Genomic DNA, 10,746 nt, shown 5'->3' with positions numbered 1-10,746 from the left:
GGAGCAAGTGTCTTCTCCCAGGACTTGTCTGCTGTGGTGTAACGGCATGCTCGGGAGGGCACGTGGCAGAGCCCTGTCATGTCATGTCAAAAAGACCACTAGCAAAGCCAGGCTCGGTGGCGCACGCCTGTAATCCCAGCACTTGGGGGCCAGGAACAGGCGGACCTCTGAGTTTGAGGCCAGCCTGGTCTACAGAGTGAGTCCAGGACAGCCAGGGCCACACAGTGAGACCCTGTCTCAAATAATACAAAGGCTGCTGCTGCTGCTAAGCATCTGTGCATTGAGCAGGCTATTGTAATAACAGATGCTGGGCATCCGAAGGTCTCTCCAGCGGCCAAGTAGTGATAGGGAAGGAAATTGGCCTAACTTCATCTCCATTGTCCAGAGAAGAACAACTCGAGGCTTGAGTGTGCCAAGGCTTCGCTTCCTTGGGCAGTGACACTAGGGAAAGACCAAGGAAGCCCTGACTGACCTGGATGTGGCATGCTCTGTGTGCGCCATTTGCTTTCGGCTTTGTTATAGTTCTGCTTTCTCAGTTAACATCTCACACGGAAACATTCCACTTTCCCCAGCAGTGGGGGCCAACTCGAGTTTACAATCCTGACTGAAAACCACCCCGCTTCTGGCTTATCTGAACTCCTGCCCCTCACTCCTATTTATTAAGCATCACACTACCAGGGAGATGAACTTTTAGCAAACTGTGCAATTGGATAAAACCTATTCTGTTCTTTCGATTCTTGCAATTGTACCATATGTGATAGTATCCCTTTTTCTACATTTTGGTCAAATAAATTTTTACATAAACCGTGTGGGAGGGGTTGTTGTTTCTTAGTTGACAATTGTGTAGTGATATATATAATGCGTTCCAGTCATTCCACATACGCACCCACCTCTACTTCCTCACCTCCACCCCCTACCCCCATCCCCACCCCCCACCTCCACCCTCACCCCCACCTCCACCCCTGTTCCTATCAGTCTCTCGGTTTGGTTTTGCTTTGCTACACTGTTAGTTAAATACGGCTATCTGTGACTGCGAGTTTGGAACTTTGCACTGCAGCCTGCAGGAATTGGCAGTAGGTACACAACTGAAGGTGGTGACTACTCCCCCTCTTTCTTTCTTTTTTCTTTTAAATTTTATTAATTTATTCAGATTACAACTCAATTGTTATCCTATCACTTGTATCCTCCATTACTCCCTCTCTCCCGCTTTCACCCTGTTCCCCTCCCCTATGTCTGTGACGGGGAGGGGTGGGGGGCACCTCCTCCCCCACTATATGGTCATAGGCTATCAAGTCTCATCTTGGTAACCTGCTTATTCTTTCTTTGAGTGCTACCAGGCCTCCCTACTAAGGGGAGGTGGTCAAATATGGAGCACCAGAGTTCATGTCATATGCTCAACTATGTTCATAGCAGCCTTATTCATAATAGCCAGAATCTGGAAACAGCCTAATTGTCCCTCAGTTGAAGAATGGATAAAGAAACGGTGGGATATTCACACTATGGAATGCTACTCAGCTATTTAAAACAAAGAAATCCTGAAATTTGTGAACTAATGGGTGGGTCTAGAAATGATCACATTGAGTGAGTTAATCCAGAAAGCAGAAAGACTCACATGATATATACTCACTTATAACTGGGCACTAGCTCAAAAGGCATGTCCCACGAAAGTCTTCACTTACCAGGAGATTGGGATAGGTGTGAGGACATCCTCCCCCGCTTTCTGAATCTGTCACCAGACGCGCAGAGGGATGGGCCCGGAACCCCTCCTCCTCCTGGGTCACTCCTCCTCCTCCCCCCTCCTCCTCCCAGGCCCCTCCTCTAGCTCTGCGCTGAGGGGATGGCCCAGGAGGTTGACTGTCCCTTGTGCAAACCTAGTATAGACGTTATCGAGGTTTAGGATTATGATGGCGGAATCTTGCCCAGATGACGTCATTTCCCAGTCCTCCATATGTTCTGACTCTTAGATTGTTTCCACTCCTTCTGCAGCGTTCCCTGCGCCTTGGAAGGAATGGTATAAATGTCTTGCTTAGGGGCAGGCAGATCTCTGTGAGTTCAAGGCCAGTCTGGTGTACAGAGTGAGTCCAAGACAGCCAAGGCTACACAGAGACACCCTGTCTCAAAAAAAAAAAATGAAAAAAGAATATGTGTGGACTGTTGGGATCAGGCTTTTTCTTGTGTTCTGCACACAATGCCAAGCAGAAAAAGTGAAAGGTGAACTGGATCCACATGACAGAATTACTGTGGCTAGCTGCTATTAGGGGCAGGAAGGCAAGGCGGGCAAACATCACTGACTCAGCGGGAGGCAGGATGGCTCAGGGTAAAGCGCTTTCTGTGCAAGACTGACCACCTGAACTGGATGCCATAGTGGAAGGTGAGAACCAACTCCCAAAGATGCCCTTTCAGGGCCAGAAAGATGGCTCAGCAGTGAAGAGCACTTGCTATTCCTGCAGAGACCTGGGCTTGGTTCGCAGCCCCCACACCAGGCAGCTCGCAAGCATCTGAATTCATCCTTTCTGGGGATCCCTCAGCCTTGTCTGGCCTCAAAAGGGGCACTTGAGCTTATAGTACACACACAGACAAGCAGGCATACACATAAAATAGAAATAAAAGTTGTCCTTTGGTCTCCACACAGTGGCCACTGGCATGTGCGCACCTGTGCTCACACAAGCTTAGAAACGTTTTCAAAGACGGCTATCTGGAACAGCAGTTGCTAGAAAGAGGAAGTGGTCATGCTGTTCGGCTATGTGGTCAGAGACGTGGAGTAAGAGAGCCTGTCAGTCACCAGAGTCTCACTACCAGAACTGCTGTAGTGTTTTGCTTCGAAACCTTACCTTCGAGAAGGATGTGAGGGACTGAAGAAAATATGTACTTTCCATTGGGTGTTGCAGGCTAGCCTAGGCTAAAGAACTTGATTCCAAAAGTCAGTGAGGTAGGCTGATACACACCCTGAGTCCCAGCAGTGAGGAGGTAGAGGCAGGCAGATCCTTAGAGTTCCAGGCCAGCCAGAGATAATAGTTGAGACCCTGTTTCAAAAGAAAGAGAAACCAGCTGGGTGCACGCCTTTGAGTGCCACACTATTACCAGATCAAATTTCTTACTTCAAACAGGTCTTTTCTCCCTCTTTTTTGCTTGCTTGCTTGGTTTGGTTTGGTTTTAGATTTATTTATATCATATTCTGCCCGCATGTACACCTGCAGGCCAGAAGAGGGCACCAGATCTCATTATAAATGGCTGTGAGCTACCACATGGTTGCTGGGAATTGAACTCAGGACTTTTGGAAGAACAGACAGTGCTCTTAACCTCTTAGCCATCTCTCCAGCCCTTTGTTTGGTTTTTCGAAAAAGGGTTTCTCTTTGTGTAGCCCTGCCTATCCTAGTCTTGCTTTGTAGACCAGGCTGGTCCCTCTAACTCAGAGAGATCCCCCTGCCTCTGCCTCCTGAGTTCTGGGATTAAAGGCCTGTCCACCACTGCCCAGCTGCTCGGTTGGATTCTAACTAAACTCGGATAGTCTGTCACTTCTGTGCCTCAGCGGTTCAGCTTTGCTTAACACTGAAATGTGAGAATTGAAGCCAGTGAAGCTAATCTCAGGTGTGACAGTTGCTAATAGAAAACTTTTTCCAGAGGCAGGCATGGTGGCCCACGCCTTTAACCCCAGCACTCAGGAGGCAGAAGCAGGTGAGAACTCTCTGTGAGTCCAGTACAGCCAAGTCTACACAGAGAAACCCCTGTGTTAAAAAAAAAAAAAAAAGAAAAAACTTTTCCCAGTATCCCTGGCGATGACTTAGAATCTATCAGGTTTGGTAAGTTTTAACTAACTGTAAGAAGGCTAAAATAACAAAAAAGGGTCCAGTGTTTGCAGAGTTGTCCCAGTCTTGAGTTCCCAATCCCATGAACAGAGGATAGAAGAGGCTGAGGTGAGGACTAGGCTGTGAGGGGTGGACTAAGGCAAGGATGGACAATAGGTAACCATTAAGAATGAGCACACCAAAAAAAAAAAGAGAGAGAGAGAGAAAAAAGAATGAGCACACCAGCACGGACTCTAACGTGGATGGGGAGAGGGTGACGATGTGATGGTAACAAAAATGGATTTGAGTGGATAACCAGGATGTGGACTAGGGGTGACTTAGTCACGTGCTTGCTGAGCAAGTATGAGTGCCTGAGTTCAGTCTTCTACATTCGTGTGAGAAGCCAGGCATGCTGCTCTGCACCTGTAAGTCCGGCACTGGGGAGATGGACACAGAGGACTCTCTGTAGCTCTCTGCCTAGTTTAGCCAAACTGGCCAGCTTCAGTGAGGTATCTGTCTCAAACCATAAGGTAGTGGTTGAGGAATACACCTGACAAAGACAACCTATGACCTACAAACACACAGACCCCAATGCACAGCCAGACACGAATCAGGGTATGAGAGATTTTAAATGTCCAGAATTACCCACAGGGTGAACAAGCTATGGTCTGGTTAGTGACCAGAAAGCACTTAAACACGGGCGATGCATGGGTAGTGTATTTTGTATTTTGGGGTTTTTTTTTGTTTGTTTGTTTGTTGGTTTTTGTTTTTTCAAGACAGGGTTTCTCTGTGTCGCTTTGGCTGTCCTGGACTCACTTTGTAGACCAGGCTGCCCTTGAAGTCACAGTGATTTGCCTGCCTCTGCCTCCCTCCCAAGTGTTGGGGTTAAAGGTGTGTGCCACCATGCTCGGCTGCATAGGGTTTTTGTTGTTGTTGTTGTTGTTGTTGATGATGATGTTGTTTGTTTTTGCCTTTTTTTTTCCGAGACAGGGTTTCTCTGTGTAGCCCTGGCTGTCCTGGACTCATTTTGTAGAGCCTCGAACTCACAGCAATCTGCCTGCCTCTGCCTCACGAGTGCTGGGATTAAAGGCCTGTGCCACCATGCCCAGCTGCATAGTGTATTTTTTTTAAAACACTATTTGTGTATTTATTTTGTGTGTGTATGGGTCTGGGTATGTGTGCATGCCATAGTATGTAGAGGTCAGAAAACAGTTTATTTAAAAAGCCAGTCATGGTGGCATATGCCTATAGTCACAGCACTTGGGAGGCAGAAGCAGGTGGATCTCTGTGAGTTCGAGGCCAGCCTGACCTACAAAGCGAGTCCAGGACAGCCAAGGCTACACAGAGAGACCCTGTCTTGAAAAAACAAAAGAGGAGGAGAAGAAGAAGGAAAACAGTTTATAGAAATTGAGTCTGTTCTTCCAATACTTAGATTGTCTTTCCTTCATCAGCATGTTTGTTAAAAATACAGACTGATGGTAAGGGTGAGGGTGTGACCCCAGCAGGACCACATCAATGAGGAAGTTCTGAGCGGGGGAGATGCCGTCCTCGTGCATCTTCTGCTTCTCTGGGTCCAGCTCAACCTGACAGCCTTGGTCTGGAACATCAAGGCTTCACCTCAGCAGATTACTATCACTGCACGCTGCTCTCCCTTCCACATTTGAACCCCACCACATGTATCTTAAGAATCTAATTCAAGTTGTCCCTGTTAATCCTGAGATTTGCTGGAAAAAAGCAAGTCCACCATTTTGGGCCAGGTTTAAAGCAAGCTTTATAAGGCAGGTGTGGAGGTGCACGCCTTTAATCCCAGCACTCGGGAGGCAGAGGCAGGCGGATCACTGTGAGTTCAAGGACAGTCTGGTTTACAGGGTCCAGGACAGTCAGGACTACAAGAGAAACCCTGTATCAACAAACCAAAATAAAATAAAGCAAGCTTTATTAAATATTCAATACTGACAAGAAAAATGGACTATTCCCAGGAATTCCCCAGCTGGGAATGGCACAGAGTCACGTGTTGCATGGGTTTATAAGAACAAACCTATAGACCGCTATACTTTTTCCATGAACCGTTGTTATTTTCCGAGAACTACAACTCCCAGCATTCCAGGAGTCTCCTGCTTCCTGTGCAGATGGGATTTACAGGTTAAATTTGGCCATTACAATCACTTTTGGCGGCAAACACCTTTACCCACAGAGCCATCTCACTTGCCCCAGATGAAACATTTAGATTATCAACTATATATACTAGAAGCCACTGGAAAAATCACCCAGAAAATGACAATCAGATGGCAAGAATCTTGGAGAACACCAATATTGAAATACAAACAAGAATATACAGATGTCTTCAGTGCTCAGCAAAGAGAGAGGCAACTCATTAAGAAAGTACCAATAAAAAGGAATTTTTGCCAGGTGTGGTGGCGTACACCTTTAACCCAAGTACTCGGGAGACAGGCAGGTGGATCGCTGTGAGTTCGAGGCCAGCCTGGTCTACAAAGTGAGTCCAGGACAGCTAAGGCTACACAGAGAGACCCTGTCTTGAAGGAAAGGGGGGGGGGAGGAATTTTCAAAGGTAGTGAAAAGAAGCAACTGCTACAGAGGCTTCGGCCTGGAAGGTGGGTATCAGTTCTGGTGGAAACTTTCCAAGCAGTGGTGAGAAGAGCAATGAGCTGACTGAGGAGGGAGGAAAAGAGGGCGCAGTCCAGCTTCCTGCCTGTCCTCAGGTGAATCTCTGCCTTTCTAATACTCCAGAACAACCTAAAAGTAGACTGACTCTAAGAAACAGGAAACCAGTTTAACCCCCTCAAGGCACTCAAGTGGCCAGGCTCCTCCCCTGAGGACCTACCCCCACAGAACACTAACTTCTGCTCAGGTCTCTGCTCCTTCTTGTCAGAGCAGAGGCAGCCACCTTTCTGGGTTCTTCGCTCCCAATAAATCTCTCACGCTCTCACGTGAGTTTTGTTGTGTGCTGTGGTTTGTGGTGTTCCCTGACTCCAAACTAGCCTTTCCCTACAGAGCTGTAACAACGCTTGCAGTGCGGAAACTTTGCCCCCCCCACAACCCCCACCCCTGCACCCCCACCTCCATCCTTGCACCCCTATGGCAGAGCTGAAACACACAAACCCTAACCAGTATTCCACGGTGGTCTGGGCTGGGAACGAGGCTCAGCTTGCCTGGCATGCATAGAGCCTCCTTGGTACCGATCTGCATCCCAGGAGTACCTGCTGAGGTTTTCAGGTTTATTTATTTATTTATTTATATGTTTATGAGTATTTATTTATTTATTTATTTTGGTTTTCCAAGACAGGGTTTCTCTGGGTAGCCTTAGCTATCTTGGACCCACTTTGTAGACCAGGCTGGCCTCGAACTCACAGAGATCCACCTGCCTCTGCCTCCTGAGTGCTATGACTAAAGGCGTGCTCCACCACCGCCCGGCCTCTTTCTTTATTTTTTATTTTGATTTTTTTTTTTCCTTGTTTTTCGAGTCAGGGTTTCTCTGTGAAGCCTTGGCTATTCTGGACTTGCTTTGTAGACCAGGCTGGCCTTGAACTCACATCAACCCGCTTGCCTCTGCCTCCCCAGTGCTGGGATTAAAGGTGTGCGCCACCACGCCCGGCTCTTTCTTTATTTTTTAAAAAATTTATTTTAAAAAATTATTTATTTAATCACTTTAGAGCTTGATCCCAGTCTTTTCTCGTTTTTTTATGTACACTGATGGCATAGGTGAACTGCCTTTCCTAGGCCTTAAAGTGGCACTTTTTTTCCCTTCTGATTTTTGGTGTGCTTTTAAGAAAAAATTGTTGAGGTAAAACCCCGGTGTAACTTGAGAACAGTGACTAATAATAATAATGCCTCAGGCCGGGCGTGGTGGCGCACGTCTTTAATCCCAGCACTCAGGAGGCAGAGGCAGGCGGATCATTGTGAGTTCGAGGCCAGCCTAGTCTACAAAGCGAGTCCAGGACACAGGGCTACACAGAGAAACCCTGTCTCGAAAAACCAAAACAAAAAGGAAAAACAAAAAAGATAAACATCTGAGGTGCTGACACCGGGCGACGCTCAGCAGGTACAGCCATATGTTGTTAAGCCTGAGAACCACAGTTCTATTCCTCAGACATACTTAGTGGAAAGAGGGCACCAAGTCCTGCAAGTTGTCCTCTGACTTCTGGCTACACACAGATCCTGTGGTAACCCCATCCCCCCACAACAATAATAAAAATTGGTGGAAAGCAGCATCAAGATTAATCCTAGGGGGGCTGGAGAGATGGCTCAGAGGTTAAGAGCACTGGCTGCTCTTCCAAAGGTCCTGAGTTCAATTCCCAGCAACCACATGGTGGCTCATAACCATCTATGAGATCTGGTGCCCTCTTCTGGTGTACAGGCAGGCAAAACACTGTGTATATATGATAAATAAATAAATCTTTTAAAAAAAGATTAATCCTAGGGACTGATGAGATGACCCAGTGGATAAAGATGCCTGCTGCCACGCCTGACACCACAAGTGGTGACATGTGAAGACATGTGGTGGAAAAAGAGAACCAACTTCCACAAAGTGTTCTCTTCCCTCCACAGGCAGGCACAGGTTAAGCAAATAAATGCAATCAAAATATTACAGGTATATTACATATGTGAAGGCTGAGCAGGTGATCAGTGGGTGAAGCACTAGCTAAGTCTTTTATTTATTTATTTATTTTCTCTGTATAGCCTTGGCTGTCCTGGACTCACTTTGTAGACCAGGCTGGCCTCAAACTCACAGAGATCTGCCTGCCTGTGCCTCCCTAGTGCTGGAATTAAAGGTGTGCACCACTATACCCGGTGTCTTTTTTATTTTTATTTATTTATTTTTAAATAATTTATTCAGATTACATCCCAATTGTTATCCCCTCACTTGTATCTTCCTGTTCCCCCTCCCTCCCTCCCTCCCTCTTTCGCCCTATTCCCCTCCCCTAGCTCTGTGACAGAAGGGGACCTCGTCCCCCACCATATGGTCACAGTCTATCAGGTCTCATCCTGGTAGCCTGCTTCCCCTTCCTCTGAGTGCCACCAGGCCTCCCCACCAAGGGGAAGTGGTCAAATAGGGGACACCAGAGTTCATGTCAGAGTCAGTCCTCGCTCTCCACACAACTGTGGAAAATGCGCTGTCCATTGGCTGGATCTGAATAGGGGGTCTAGGTTTACTGCATGCATTGTCCTTGGTTGGCACAGCAGTTTATGCAGCCCCCCCCCCATTTCCCCTCACTCCCCCACCCCCACCCCTCAGGTCAAGCCTGTCTCCAAATGCATCTCCACCCACATGGCCGATTACACAAGTAGGCTCCAAGCTAACACAGCAAGTTATCTGACGCTACCTCCCCAGAGGAATAACACTACTTCAGTGGACTCCTCACGCTTCCCTACATCACGCCAGCTGGGAATCAGACGGCCCAACTGCAAGCTCTTATACTCAACCACGTGGCATGGAACCATTCACTTCCTGTAAAGCCTGTAAGAAAGGCTACCTTCCTCTGCTGCGTTGACCCGAATTCTGGGTTCCTACCATGCTGTCTCCTGCCTGCCTCTGCCCATAGGGTGTAAACTCTGAGAACTGAGAACCCTGAGCCCTGCTGCTGCCGTTTCTGTCTATGGTGTCAACAACCCTTCTAATAAATACTCTAATAAATAAATACTAATAAAGACCTGAAAACGTAGCCTGTCTCAGTATCCCCCTGGAAGCCCAAATCAAAAACCTTTCACTATGTACGATGAGCACTGAGTTTGAATCTGCAGAGCACACGTGAACCGTTGAATGTAACTCTAGCACTCCCAGGGTCCGACAGGAGACGAGACAGGAGAGTCTCAGGAAGCTCAAAGGAAAGCCAGGCATTCCGCAGCAGTGCACAACAAAAGGCAAGGTGGAAGGCACGCACAGGGAAGTGAGGTTGCTCTCTGACCTTTTCACATACATGTGACACACAGCTCTAGAGGATGACACACACACACACACACACACACACACACACAGTTGGCAGAGAAGGAGCGGAAGTTCTTTTCTACCTGGATTACCTGTAACAAATAACACGCAAAACAAGTTCGCAGCTGGTCCTGAGTCTTGCAGCCCAGCGCTTTTGAGGGGATGCCTGTGCCCTGCTTACAAGCATTATGCTCATTCTTAGAGGTACAGCTCCTTTATATTAACGGTCCTATTTTTACTGCCTTACCATATGTCCCTGGTACATGTATGACCTGGCATATAAGAACCTGGAAACCAGAGCTGGACAGATGGCTCAGATGTTAAGACCACTGGCTGCTCTTCCAGAGGTCCTGAGTTCAATTCCCAGCATCCACAGGTTGGCCCACAACCATCCATAATGAGATCTGGTGCCCTCTTCTGGCCTGCAGGTGTACACGCAGGCAGAACACTGTACGTAATAAATAAATATAATAATGAAAGCCGAGAAAAAAACTACCTACTTCACCGGGCTGTTGTGGGTGACAGCTCTTGCATTTATTTATTTATTTATTTATTTATTTATTTATTTATTTATTTATTTATTTATTTATTTATTCGTTCATTCATTCGTTTATTTGTTTGTTTGGAAAGAACCCGCAGGCACAAGAAAAAAGTTGCCATTACTCGGAATTGACACTGTCCTATGCTGCCGCCGCCCGCGCTGAGGCGTCTGGGATTGCCCACGGCGGTCGCCCACGCGGCGGAAGGCCGGGGAGCGAGGCTGTAGCCCCGGCACTTCCCGCGCTCCGCCTGAGCGCCGGCTGCGGCTGCGCGGGCTGCGAAGGCGGGAAACCCGAGGCGAGCTCCGCGCGCGCGCGCCCCCTGCCGGAGCCAACCGCCTGGCCATGGCGCCTTCTCCGCAAGCCCGCGCCCCGTCTCCCGCAGCCGCGGGCGCGCGGATTGTTGGGGCCCCCTCCCGCAGGGGGCGGGGCTAGGGCGCCGAAGGGTTGGCGAGAAGGCGGGGCCAGGACGTGGTCA

The sequence above is a fragment of the Acomys russatus genome, chromosome 27, assembly GCF_903995435.1.
Source record: "Acomys russatus chromosome 27, mAcoRus1.1, whole genome shotgun sequence".
Classification (NCBI taxonomy): domain Eukaryota; kingdom Metazoa; phylum Chordata; class Mammalia; order Rodentia; family Muridae; genus Acomys; species Acomys russatus.
This window is presented reverse-complemented; position numbering follows the sequence as displayed.